The 13,560-nt window shown below is 42.0% G+C and overlaps 1 protein-coding gene across 2 annotated transcripts in view; it reads right to left on the reverse strand.

Moving 5' to 3' along the window:
- Nucleotides 1-13,560, reverse strand: part of LOC139535837 (E3 ubiquitin-protein ligase RAD18-like) — an 89,247-nt gene that overhangs the window by 20,891 nt on the left and 54,796 nt on the right. The window lies entirely within an intron of this gene.

The raw sequence follows: 13,560 nt of genomic DNA on the forward strand, positions 1-13,560 counted from the left end.
TAAAAGGTCAACCCAGCTTTCAGGAAATGTTGGATCGTAAGCAAACAAGAGGAAAGTTTAGGTACAAAATATATTTTTCTGATCATTGCTAGACAACCATTTTCAGGTCTTGACATAGATTTTCAAGTAGATTTAAGTTAAAACTAACTCGGCCACTCAGGAACATTCACTGTCTTCTTGGTAAACAACACCAGTGTATATTTGGCATTGTGTTTTAGGTTATTGTCCTGCTGAAAGATAAATTTATTTCCCAGTGTCTGGTGGAGAGCAGACTGAAAGAGTTTTTCCTCTATGATTTTGCCTGTGCTTAGCTCCATTCCATTTCTTTTTTTATCCTGAAAACTCCCAAGTCCTTAACCATTATAAGCATACCTATAACATGATGCAGCCACCACCATGCTTGAAAATATGGAGAGTGGTACTCAGTAACGTGCTGTATTGGGTTTTCCCCAAACATAACACTTTATATTCAGAACAAAAAGTGAATTGCTTTACCACATTTTTTGCAGTATTACTTTAGTGCCTTGTTGCAAACATGATGCATGTTATTCTGTATAGGCTTCGTTCTTTTCACTCTTTCAATTAGGTTAGTATTGGGGAGTAACTACAATGTTGTTGACCCATCCATTAAACTCTAACTGTTTTAAGGTCACCATTGGCCTCAGAGAAATCCCTGAGCAGTTTCCTTCCTCTTTGGCAACTGAGTTAGGAAGCACTCCTACATATTTGTAGTGACTGGGTCTATTGATATACCATCCAAAGTGTAATTAATAACTTCACTATGCTCAAACGGATATGCAATGTCTACTTTTTTTTACCCATCTACCAACTGGTGCCCTACTTTCCAAGGCATTGGAAAACCTCCCTGGTCTTTGTGGTTGAATCTGTGGTTGAAATTCAGTGCTTGACTGAGGTACCTTACAGATAATTGTATGTAAGAGGTACAGAGATGAGGTAGTCATTCAAAAATCATGTTAAACACTATTATTGCACACAGAGTGAGTCCATGCAACTTATTATGTGACTTGTTAAGCACATTTGTAATCCTGAACTTATTTAGGCTTGCCATAACAAAGGGGTTGAATACTTATTGACTGAAGACATTTAAGCTTTTCATTTTAAATTAATTGTGTCACGGCTATCTTCCTCTTCTTCCTCTGAAGAGGTGTAACAAGGATCGGACCAATACGCAGCGTGGTAGGTATCCATGTTTTAATATAAAAAACTGAACTATGAACACCAATACAAAAACAATAAACGTGAACAAACCGTAACAGTCCCGTGTGGCACAAACACTGACACAGGAAACAATCACCCACAAAATACCCAAAGAACATGGCTACCTAAATATGGTTCCCAATCAGAGACAACGATAAACACCTGCCTCTAATTGAGAACCAATCTAGGCAACCATAGACTTACATAAACACCTATAATGAACACAACCCCATAACTCTACAAAAAAAACCTAGACAGTACAAACACCCTAGACGAGACAAAAACACACAAACCACCCTCGTCACACCCTGACCTAACCAAAATAATAAAGAAAACAAAGATAACTAAGGCCAGGGCGTGACAATATGGGCCTCCGGCGTGGCGCAGCAGTCTAAGGCAATGCATCACAGTGCTTGAGGCTCCACTACAGAGTCGGGTTCGATCCCACGCTGTGTCGCAGCCGGCCGCGACAGAGTGACCCATGAAGCAGAGCACAATTGGCCCAGCGTCGTCGAGGTTATGGGAGGGTTTGGTCGGCCGGGATGTCCTTGTCCCATCACGCTCTAACAACTCCTGTGGTAGGCCGGGCGCATGCACGCTGACATGGTCTCCAGTTGTACGGTGTTTTCTCCGACACATTGGCTGGCTTCCGGGTTAAGCGAGCAGTGTGTCAAGAAGCACGACCCTGTCAAGCCGCGCTGCTTCTTGCCACACTGCTCACTTAACCCGGAAGCCAGCCAATGTGTCGGAGAAAACATCGTACAACTGGCTATCGTGTCAGCGTTCACCCGCCCGGCCCGCCACAGGAGTCGCTAGAGTGCGATGGGACAAGGACATCTCTGGAGAGACCTGAAAATAGCTATGCAGTGACGCTGTGCAGCGACGCTCCCTATCCAACCTAACAGAAAATGTGCAGTTTCGTCACACAACACAATGCCACAGATGTCTCAAGTTTTGAGGGAGCGTGCACTTGGCACGCTGACCGCAGGAATGTCCACCACAGCTGTTGCCAGAGAATTGAACGTTCATTTTTCTACCATTTTCTACCATAAGCCACATGCAATGTCATTTTAGAGAATTTGGCAGTACGTTCAACCGGCCTCATAACCGCAGACCACATGTAACCATACCAGCCCAGACATACTTGCACTCCAGATCGATTATGAAACTGTGGGTTTGCATAATCGAAGAACTGACACAAATTGTCAGAAACTGTCTCAGAGAAGATCATCTGTGTGCTCGTCATCCTCACCAGGGTCTTGACCTGACTGCAGCACAACTTCGTAACCGACTCCAGTGGGCAAATGCTCTCCTTCGATGGCCCTGGCACGCCTGGAGAAGAGTGCTCTTCACAGATGAATACCAGTTCCAACTGTACTGAGCAAATGGCAGACAGCGTGTATGGCGTTGTGTGGGCGAGCGGTTTGCTGATGTCAATGTTGTGAACAGAGTTCCCCATGGTGGCGGTGGGGTTATGGTATGGGCAGGCATAAGCTACGGACAACGAACACACTTGCATTTCATCGATGGCAATTTGAAGGTGACGTGATCCTGAGGCCCATTGTCGTGCCATTCATCTGCCGTCATCAACTAATGTGTCAGCATGATAATGCACGGCCCTATGTCGCAAGGATCTGTACACTATTCCTGGAAGCTGAAAATGTCCCAGTTCTTCCACGGCCTTCATCCTCACCAGACATCTCACCTATTGAGCATGTTTGGGATGCTCTGGATCGACATGTGGATCAGCGTGTTCCAGTTTCCACCAATATCCAGTTACTTTGCACAACCATTGAAGAGAAGTGGGACAACATTACACTGGACACAATCAACAGCCTGATCAACTCTATGCAAAGGAGATGTGTCAAGCTGCATGAGGCAAATGGTGGTCACACCTGATACTGACTGGTTCTCTGATCCATGCACCTACCTTTTTTTAAGGTACATGTGACCAATATGTGCATATCTGTATTCCCAGTCATTTGAAATACATAGATTAGGGTCGAATACATTTATTTAAGTTTACTTGGCATTATCTGAACACCCCTGTAGGATCAAGCAGCAATTCATCAGGCCTATGCAGAGTGCCATAGGGCAGACTATTTGACCGGCTGCTGGCGTTGGTTTGTTTAGCTCATGACTATTCCTGATGGCAATTATCGCCAATTGAGCGTCAGTCCCTCTCTGGAGAAGGCCAGTGGCCTTTTAGCTTTATTGGATGGTCTTACGTCTGCTGATCAGACGTTACAGGGTGCAGTGCAGACTAGCCGCAGTGGCCCTCAGCTCAGACAGGGGATGTTTCTTTTCTCTGCTTAAAAGACCAGCTACAGTCAACGGTAGTAAATAGCAAGAGGCTTGGGCAATATGAAGCCTAAACAGTTATATAAGGCAGCTGTTAGTCAACGTGAAACACCACAGCTGCATAGAACAATTAAAGCAGCAGCATTAAAAGGGAGAATAATCACTGTAGAAAGTTTCTGCCACAATCCAATAAGATGTCTATTTCGTTGGTCTGCTTTACTCATTACTCTCCACAGACAACTCAACGGTTGCCACTTACGGCAAAGGGGAAGGTGTGTGGGCGCACATGCGTGTCTCCTGCAATTGTGTGTGGAAAAATCTAATTAAACGATACTAACTAAGTAAAGCTAGTTGTCAAGGCTAGGACAATACAAGAAAGTAATGCAAATGCAATCTGTTCTAGGGTGTACCTAAGTGGATGTAGATGAGATTTTTTTAATACTAAAACATTGCACTGTTCATCTCTATGAGGTGACTCCTATATACCGTACACTCTCCAGCTCAGACAGACAGAGACCAATGATAGATGAGATAGCTAAACTGGAAGGAGCAGGTCTTAGCCTACTGTTTAGGCCTATTCAGTGTTGGGAAATCTCACTAGAACCCAGTGTTTTCCATTAGCACCGGCTAACGACTAATCAGCCAGTTACAGACTAATTTTCAGACGGGGTTGGAGTCTGTTTGATTAAGTGTGTGGACAGGTGTCTTTTATACAAGTAACGAGTTCAAACAGTTGCAGTTAATACAGGTAATGAGTGGAGAACAGGAGGGCTTCTTAACAGGTCTGTGAGAGCCGGAATTCTTACTGGTTGGTAGGTGATCAAATACTTATGTCATGCAATAAAATGCAAATTAATTACTTAAAAATCATACAATGTGTTTTTCTGGATTTTTGTTTTAGATTCCGTCTCTCACAGTTGAAGTGTACCTATGATAAAAATTACAGACCTCTACATGCTTTGTAAGTAGGAAAACCTGCAAAATCGGCAATGTATCAAATACTTGTTCTCCCCACTGTATCAAAATGACAGAGAATTAAAAAAACTTTTGGAATAACATAACCTCCAGCGCTATGACAGTCTGTGTGTGGAAGGGGTGAGCAATAAAGGATGTGATATGATTTTGTTCATGGTACGCATCCAAAAGAGTTTGAGATCTTCCAAGTACACGCCAACTGCGGACAGACAACCATATCCCATGGTCATCATATCAAGCAGATAGTTTGGGTCTGAATGAAATACAAAAGCCGGGATAATGTGAGGTCCACTGAGTACTTTATCCAAAAACAGCAACTGAAAGGATGAGTCAAACTTGGCCTTGGAACAGAGGAACGGAGAGTGTGTGGCGCGAGGCATAATCAAATATGACCCCTTATCAAGCTTAAATCCACTGAGATCAGTGTCTTGGAGCCACAGAGGGCCTGGGAGGCAGATAAGGACAACCCAGCACAAGGAGCACATGTCTGGGGATTTAAGCAGGTCTTTTTGAAGCTGGTTCCAGTGTCATTGGAAAGCTATTAATAATGAAAAGACCAGCGTAAATGCTTTGAGACTAGGGGAAAATGAACAAAAAATAATGAACTAACAGAGAGGAACCTCTAGTGAACTACTGAGTGCTAATAAAGCACACTTTTTCAGGGGATTAACTCTGACTTTGAAAAACTACAAAGTCCCGCTGAGTCCATTAAATTAATGAGTCGTTATACTGGGATGGGAGGTGTTACCACATTTTGATTGCATAATTCAAAGAAACCTAGCTAATTTGACATATACTGTATATTACGTGCATTTCTTTTTTTGCCTGCAGAACAGCTGGAATTCTTCGGGCATGGAAATATTAATCAATTGGTATCAAGGGACCTACCGTGTGCCAGTAAAACATTCCCCACACCATTACACCACCGCCACCAACCTGTACCGTTGACGCTAGGCAGGATGGGGCCATTGACTCATGCTGCTTATGCCATCAGCATGACACAACAGGACCCGGGATTCGTTGGACCAGGTGATGTTTTTCCACTCCTCAATTGTCCAGTGTTGATGGTTGTGTGCCCACTGGAGCTGCTTTGTCTTGTTTTTAGCTGATAGGAGTGGAACACGTGTGGTCATCTGCTGCAATAGTCCATCCGTGACAAGGACCGACGATTTGTACATACCGAGATGCCGTTCTGCATCTGTTTATAGCCCGCCTGGTAGCTTGCACGAGCTGTTTTGTTGATGCTTTGATGTTTTTTGTTTGTAGCACCATTCTCGGTAAACCATAGACACTGCCGTGCCTGAAAAGCCCAGGATGTTGACTGTTTCTGAGATACTGGAACCGGCGAGCCCGGCACGAACGATGATACCAGGCTCAAAGTCGCTTAGGTCACTCGTTTTGCCCATTCTAATGTTCAATCAAACAGTAATTGAATGCATCGATGGCTGTCTGCCTGCTTTATATAGCGAGCCACTGCCATCTGACTCACTGTCTGTAGGAGTGAACCATTTTCGTGAACTGGGTGGAGTACCTAATAAACTGCCCACTGAGTGTGTTTCACTAAATTGTTGTTTGGTTTTATCTTCATACAGTGGTACATCCCTGAGAGAAATGTATCGGTAAAGTAAATCCTTATCTTACATTGTGTTGCCCATGCTGCTCATAATTAGATTGAAGAGGCAGTCCTTGACTTAAGCTGGCCCTTGAACTCAGTCATTTCTCTCTCAACACTGAAGCGGTTTTGTCTCCATGTCTGATGAATGTGTTAGGTCCTCATTATAACCTCTTACCTAAGGCCAAAATGTTAACATCTACACATCCTCTTCTATTTTAACTTCCAGTCTCCAAACGTTGTGGCAGGGATAATCTAAACTTCCCTGTCAAGCAATGTGTAGCATGACCACAACCCTGATGGGAGACCTGACAGGATCCTACAGTAGCTGGTACCATGTTCTGTGGACCAGGTATCAGACAGAGAGTGAGAGTGGTAGTGGTGAAGAACATCAGGGTGTGTTTATCTGCTGTGACTGCAGGACATACACCTCCAAGCATGATGGCGTTCTGCCCTCCTGTGGGTTCTCTGCAGGGTGTGTCCTGATGTGACTGCTCAGACCCTGCCTGGATGCACTGCAGATATACTGAGGGCTGCTGCAACACAATGACAGAGGGCTTAATACTGACTGTGGAACTAGTACTTTGCAGAAGCTTATCTAAGTTCAAATGATTCCAGCTCTAAGATGGCCTTATTACGATACAAATTCATCTGGCTATAATTGTTGAAGCCTATGCCTACTCACTGTTTTGGGGTTATTTTTGCATGCTCTTTGATATATTACTCCCCTCTTTGCTCATGGAAGTAAATCAATGCATGTCAGGGGAGCGCAACTTAAAAGTAAAAATCAATAAAGCAAATGTAGGCAGAATAATCTACAGTTGTGCCTAGAGGGAATGAGATTCAACAGAAAGAAAAACCGGAGAGAACCACAAAAAAGAAAACACATTGGGTCAATCTATCCCTAACAGCTGCTGTGAGCAGCCCTGATTTATCCCATAATGAGCAAAAAGCTGGAAGTAATGAGTCTCTCCTAAACATTAAATCAAAACCAAACAAGGCCCTGCTTTTAGAACACTTAGTATTCACCTCCCTAAACTGGTCTTTCTATGATTAGAAGACTGCATTAAATGTTCTCTTCAGAGACATTCAAAACACCCAACATCTGCAGAGAGCTCAGCACTACTTCTAAGGAAACTTCAACAAAACCCACCACGTTGAATAAATTAAAGAGATAACCCACTTCAGAAATGAAACTCCTATCAATTTGGTGATAGTCTATGTTCTATGAGTAGGTAAAATAACTATTTCAACCATGATTTAACTACTAAGTGTTTTGTCTGTGAAATAAGGAAATCGTGTTGTAATGCGTCATCACAATAACGTTCTTGTCACTGGAGATACGGAATAACTATGACATTTCATAACGCTTTTAAAACAATTACTTGCACTCCAGATCACTAAATCAACCAATAGATGGTATGGCCATACTTGTCTAGAACACATCCATCCGTCTATATCGTCATAACATAGTATACACTACCGTTCAAAAGTTTGGGGTCACTTAGAAATGTCCTTGTTTTTGAAAGAAAAGAACTCGGGGGGGGAAACGAGCTCCGACTGAGAAAATACGCTTTGAACGGTCATCCAACTCGGAATTGTAAGTTGGGAACTCGGGCCTCTTTCTAGAGCTACGAACTGAAGATCACTGACATCATCATGATTTGACCTTGTTTTTTTCAGAGTTCCCAGTTGTCTTGAAAGCACCATAAATCCAGTGAATGCCAGACTTTGATGACAAAATCTGCCCACGAAGGACTGCCACGCCACCTTCCTGTTCAAGTGAGCACACCACAACAAGGTGATTCCAAAAATGTCTTTGTATGCTGCTTCATAAATTATGTAATATGCCAGGGAGATATGTACAGAGCATTCGGAAAGTATTCAGACCTCTTAACCTTTTCCACAATTTGTTACGTTAGAGGTTTTTAGTAATGTTTACAAATGTATAAAAAACTAAAATATGAAATATCACATTTAGATAAGTATTCAGACCCTCTACTCAGTACTTTCTTAAAGCACCTTTGGCAGTGATTACAGCCTCGAGTCTTCTTGGGTATGACGCTACAAGCTTGGGGAGTTTCTCCCATTCTTCTCAGCAGATGCTCTCAAGCGCAGTCAGGTTGGATGGGGAGCGTCGCTGCACAGCTATTTTCACATCTCTCTGGAGATGTTAGATCGGGTACAAGTCCGAGCTCTGGTTGGGCCAATCAAGGACATTCAGAGACTTGTCCCGAAGCCACTCCTGCGTTGTCTTGGCTGTGTGTTCAGGGTTGTTGTCCTGTTGGAAGGTGAACCTTCGCCCCAGTTCTGAGGTACTGAGCGCTCTGGAGCAGGTGTTCATCAAGGGTCTCTCTGTATTTTGCTCCGTTCATTTTTCCCACGATCCAGTCCTTGCCGCTGAAAAACATCCCCAAAGCATGATGCTGCCACCACCATGCTTCATCGTAGGGATGGTGCCAGGTTTCCTCCAGACATGATGCTTGGCATTCAGGCCAAAGAGTTCCATCTTGGTTTTATCAGACCAAAGAATCTTGTTTTTCATGGTCTGAGAGTCACTTAGGTGCCTTTGGCAAATTCCAAGCGGGCTGTCATGTGCCTTTTACAGAGGAGTGGCTTCTGTCTGGCCACTCTACCATAAAGGCCTGATTGGTGGAGTGCTGCAGAGATGATTGTCCTTCTGGAAGGTTCTCCCATCTCCATAGAGGAATTATGGAGCTCTGTCAGAGTTAGCATCGGGTTCTTGGTCACCTCCCTGACCAAGGCCCTTCACCCCCGATTGCCCAGTTTGGCCAGCTCTAGGAAGAATCTTGGTGGTCCTAACTTAGTTTTTTTAAGAATGTGTTCTTGCGGACCTTAAATGCTGCATACATTTTTTGGTACCCTTCTACAGATCTGTACCTCGACACAATCCTCTCTCGGAGTTCTACGGACAATTCCTTCAACCTCATGGCTTGGTTTTTGTTCTGACATGCACTGTCAACTGTAGGACCTTATATAGACAGGTGTGTACCTTTCCAAATAATTTCCAATCAATTTAATTTACCACAGGTGGAATCCAATCAAGTTGTAGAAACATCTCAATTATGACCAATGGAAACATGATGCACCCAAGCTCAATGCCGAGTCTCATAGCAAAGGGTCTGAATAGTTATGTAAATAAGGTATCAGTTATTTATTTTTTTATAAATGTGCAACAATTTCTAAAAATCTGTTTTCGCTTTGTCATTATGTGTGTAGATTGATTTAGATTATTTTTTTTAAATTCATTTTAGAATAGGCTGTAACGTAACAAAATGTGTCAAAAGTCAAGGGGTCTTTCCGAATGCACTCTATACTGTAGCTAAGAAAGTAATACTCAGTTTATGTTGTGTAGTAAGGTGTTAGTAGCCATGTGCCTCACCCTAATAATTTGGTCTATTTTCACCTCTTAAAATGTTGCCTACATTTCTGACTTGGTGGTGCACATGTTATAACCTGTTTTAGCGAAACTTCATCATTGAATATTGTGAGAGCTTTCATTGCCTGCTTATATGCCCCCTTTATTTATCCTACGGTTCTGACTTGGTGTACAGGGAGAATATTGTAAGAACGGCCCATGTTCTGAATTCTGTCGCTGTACATTTCAAAAGTACTGAACAAATAGTTATAATGACTACGTCCGCCCTAGCTCGCTCATAAATTTCTTAATTGAAATTACGGATTGCCTCTTATCCGCTTGTCGTCCCCTTATGCCATTGTTTGTAAATCTCAATTGTCAGTAGAAACCACATTTGTTTAAGCAAGTCAGCCATATCAGCTATGTTTTTAGGCTTATTGAACTATTTCGCTGCCAGACAAGGCTCCGCTTATAGCCAGGAGTAGCAGTGGTAAGGTGTTGGGACTGCTGTTGGGACTCTGCTGTTGGGACAGCTTTTGGCATAACAGTTTGTGGGCACCGTTTGTCACCGTTATAGTGCAATACATGTATTGTTTAGTGTTGTGTAGTGGCTTTGCTGGCATGCATCCCCAAAAAGGTTGTGTCCCCCCCACCACCAAGATATACATGCTGAACTCGCCACTGGATGATATGCATGCAATGCTTAATTATAAAGGTGATTTTTTTCTCATGCGTTCCGGTACCTCAGGACTCCCCGGTCACTCCCCTCTAGCGCTAACTTTGTGTTCCGGCACCTCTCAATTTACAAATTAAGCACTGGTTAAGGTAAAGGTTAAGGTTAAGTAAGGATTATGGTTAAGGTTAGGTTTAGGGTAGGGACGTCCCAAGAATCTCAGATAATGCTGACCGTTTGTTTAGGCGATTTAACAGCACAGGCAGAAGTGGAAACCCAGACACTTCACAGGGGCTATAAAGCAGAAGCATCTGATTATTACGTTTTCTCACTACCCAATATGGTAGTAAGAGGAAGTGCAGTCGCGGGTAGCGGGAGAGGATGGACTGAAACTGGGCCGACATTCTGCTAATTTTCGCATCAACGAAACATCTGATCTCAATACATGTTTCCTTTTTCCAAAACTATAATCGGTTACAAACACAGTGAACTAAGCTTTATAAACGTCACCCTTTGCCAAAGTTTTTTTTTAATTGCGTTGTTTAGAAGGAGAGCAAGATCGAATGAGTTTGTGCACATGCACACTTCACAGAGGAGGCGTTAACTTCTAATTGGTCCCAATCCCGGATCCGGGAGCACCCCCATCAGTAAAAAAGCTGACTAGCATAGCCTAGCATAGCGTCACAAGTAAATACTAGCATCTAAATATCATTAAATCACAAGTCCAAGACACCAGATTAAAGATACACATCTTGTGAATCCAGCCATCATTTCTGATTTTTAAAATGTTTTACAGGGAAGACACAATATGTAAATCTATTAGCTAACCACGATAGCAAAAGACACAACTTTTTTTCCCCACCATTTTTTTCCTGCATAGGTAGCTATCACAATTTCGACCAAATAAAGATATAAATAGCCACTAACCAAGAAACAACTTCATCAGATGACAGTCTGATAACATATTTATTGTATAGCATATGTTTTGTTAGAACATTTTGCATATTTCAGGTATAAATCACAGTTCTACATTGCAGCTGCAATCTGAAATAGTGCCGAAGCAGCCAGAATAATTACAGAGACCAACGTCAAATACCTAAATACTCATCATAAAACTTTTCTGAAAAATACACAGCGTACAGCAAATGAAAGACCAACATCTTGTGAATCCAGCCAATGTTTCAGATTTTTTAAGTGTTTTACAGCGAAAACACAATATAGCATTATATTAGCTTACCACAATAGCCAGAAACACAGGCCGTTTACCAGCAGCAAAGGTTAGCGATCCTAACAAACCAGCAAAAGATATATAATTTTTTGACTAACCTTCATATACTTCATCAGATGACAGTCCTATAACATCATATTACACAATGCATATAGGATTTGTTCGAAAATGTGCATATTTAGTGGCACAAATCGTGGTTATACAATGTGATTAGTAGCAACATTTCAGGCAATCTGGCCGGCGCCATCTTGGAGAGGCACCTAATCTAATCGATAACTAATCATAAACTTGACTAAGAAATACAGGTTGGACAGCAAATGAAAGATACAGTAGTTCTTAATGCAACCGCTGTGTTAGATTTTTAAAATTAACGTTACTCGACATACAGCGTGCGTTACAGCGAGACCATGCCGAAATTAATGGAGGACTAATAATTTTACATTGTTCCACAGAAGTACGAATTAACATCATAAATAGCTCTTACTTTTGGATGATCTTCCATCAGAATCTTGGGCAAGTGGTCCTTTGTCCAGAACAATCGTCTTTTGGTTGAAAGATGTCCTCTACTCCTGTAGAAATTAGCTGCTAACGCCGATGTACCGGAGAGGTGCCCAACTCGCGATAACGCCTGACAAAGAAACTCCAGAAAATCGCAATAAACTGATATAAACTGCTATAAGTCGGTTTAAATTAACTACCTTATGAAGTTTTTAAGACAAAAAACAAATTAAATCAGAGCCGGAGATATAAAACTGCTAAACCGAAAGCTTTTCAGGACGCCATGCTGGTGTCCCTCCTGCGTCAGGCGCCACGTCGAAAAGGTCGGTCCTTCCGTTCCAAGAGGCTTTATACTCCCCCAGATGGTGCTATCCACTCCATTCAAAGTCTCACCGCTTATTGACATCTAGGGGAAGGCGTATGCAGTGCATGTAGCCTCATAGCTTACAAGGGAATTTATAAACCGACCCTGGAACAGAGACCTCGATTTCAGAAATCTCACTTCTTGACAGGAAGTGTGCTGCAGAATGAGTTCTGTTTCACTCAGAGAAATAATTCAAACGGTTTTAGAAACTAGAGAGTGTTTTCTATCCAATAGTAATAATAATATGCATATTGTACGAGCAAGAATTGAGTACGAGGCAGTTTAATTTGGGAACGAAAATTCTACAAAGTGTAAACAGCACCCCCTATTGAGAAAAGGTAGGAGTTTTTGTAGGGTTTTTTGATAAACGCTGAAAATAAGGTCTGTGGTAAACACATTTTTAGGATATCTTATACTTTTGTTTTTTGAGATAATCTTCATCAGCTAATGTCACTTTTTGTGAATTTTGAAGCATTTATGTAGGCTAATTTAAAAAAAATCACAAACCACAAAGGCTTAAAATTCATAAATGTCATGTCAACTGACTGAAATGATCTCATATAACAAAATGTATAAGATCTCCCAAGCCTGTGTTATCCACAAATAGGTTAAATTACCAGATATTCTCAAGTCGCTATTCTATTAGGCATTCGGTATTACTGGGCTATATCAGCCAATAGGCTAGACGTAGTTTGAAGAGAGCGGAGTTAGAGAGACTTGCACTTTCTCTAAAGCTACGTGTTATAGCCTACCTTCTAGGAGAGGGATGATTTTCAGACTTGGGTGATCAATATGGGTGATCAATATTTATTTCTAAGCAATGTAGTAAACTTTAGCCTAATCATATTTAGGAATGATATTTAGTTGAAAAGATAACTGCCTCGTGCTTCTCCGCCCAAGCATAGGCTTTAGACTACTCTATTTAATTGAGACCACACCCACACCTGGTCTTGCACATATGGCTAATGAATTGGAAACAGCAAGAATGATGAGATTGGACACGTGCACTTTCTCTTGAGCTACGTTTTGCATATAGGATATAGCCTACGTTTTAGGATTATTTGCAGCAAGAGACAAATAAATGGGTAACAAATATTTAATGAAAATGTGCATCGCTCACTCACCACGGTAGCCTTTTGCGTTGCGCCTTTTCAATGATGATAAAAAAAACATGTATTGCACCTTGACTAACGTTGGTTGAGCATCCTCCACTTATTTTTATTATCAACATTTTATTTACAGACACTGTAGTAAAATATAGTCAGTCTACTCTATTTCATTGAGACCACACTACTACTAGGCACACTTGATC

Source organism: Salvelinus alpinus, chromosome 12, assembly GCF_045679555.1.
Source record: "Salvelinus alpinus chromosome 12, SLU_Salpinus.1, whole genome shotgun sequence".
NCBI classification, from domain to species: Eukaryota; Metazoa; Chordata; class Actinopteri; order Salmoniformes; family Salmonidae; genus Salvelinus; species Salvelinus alpinus.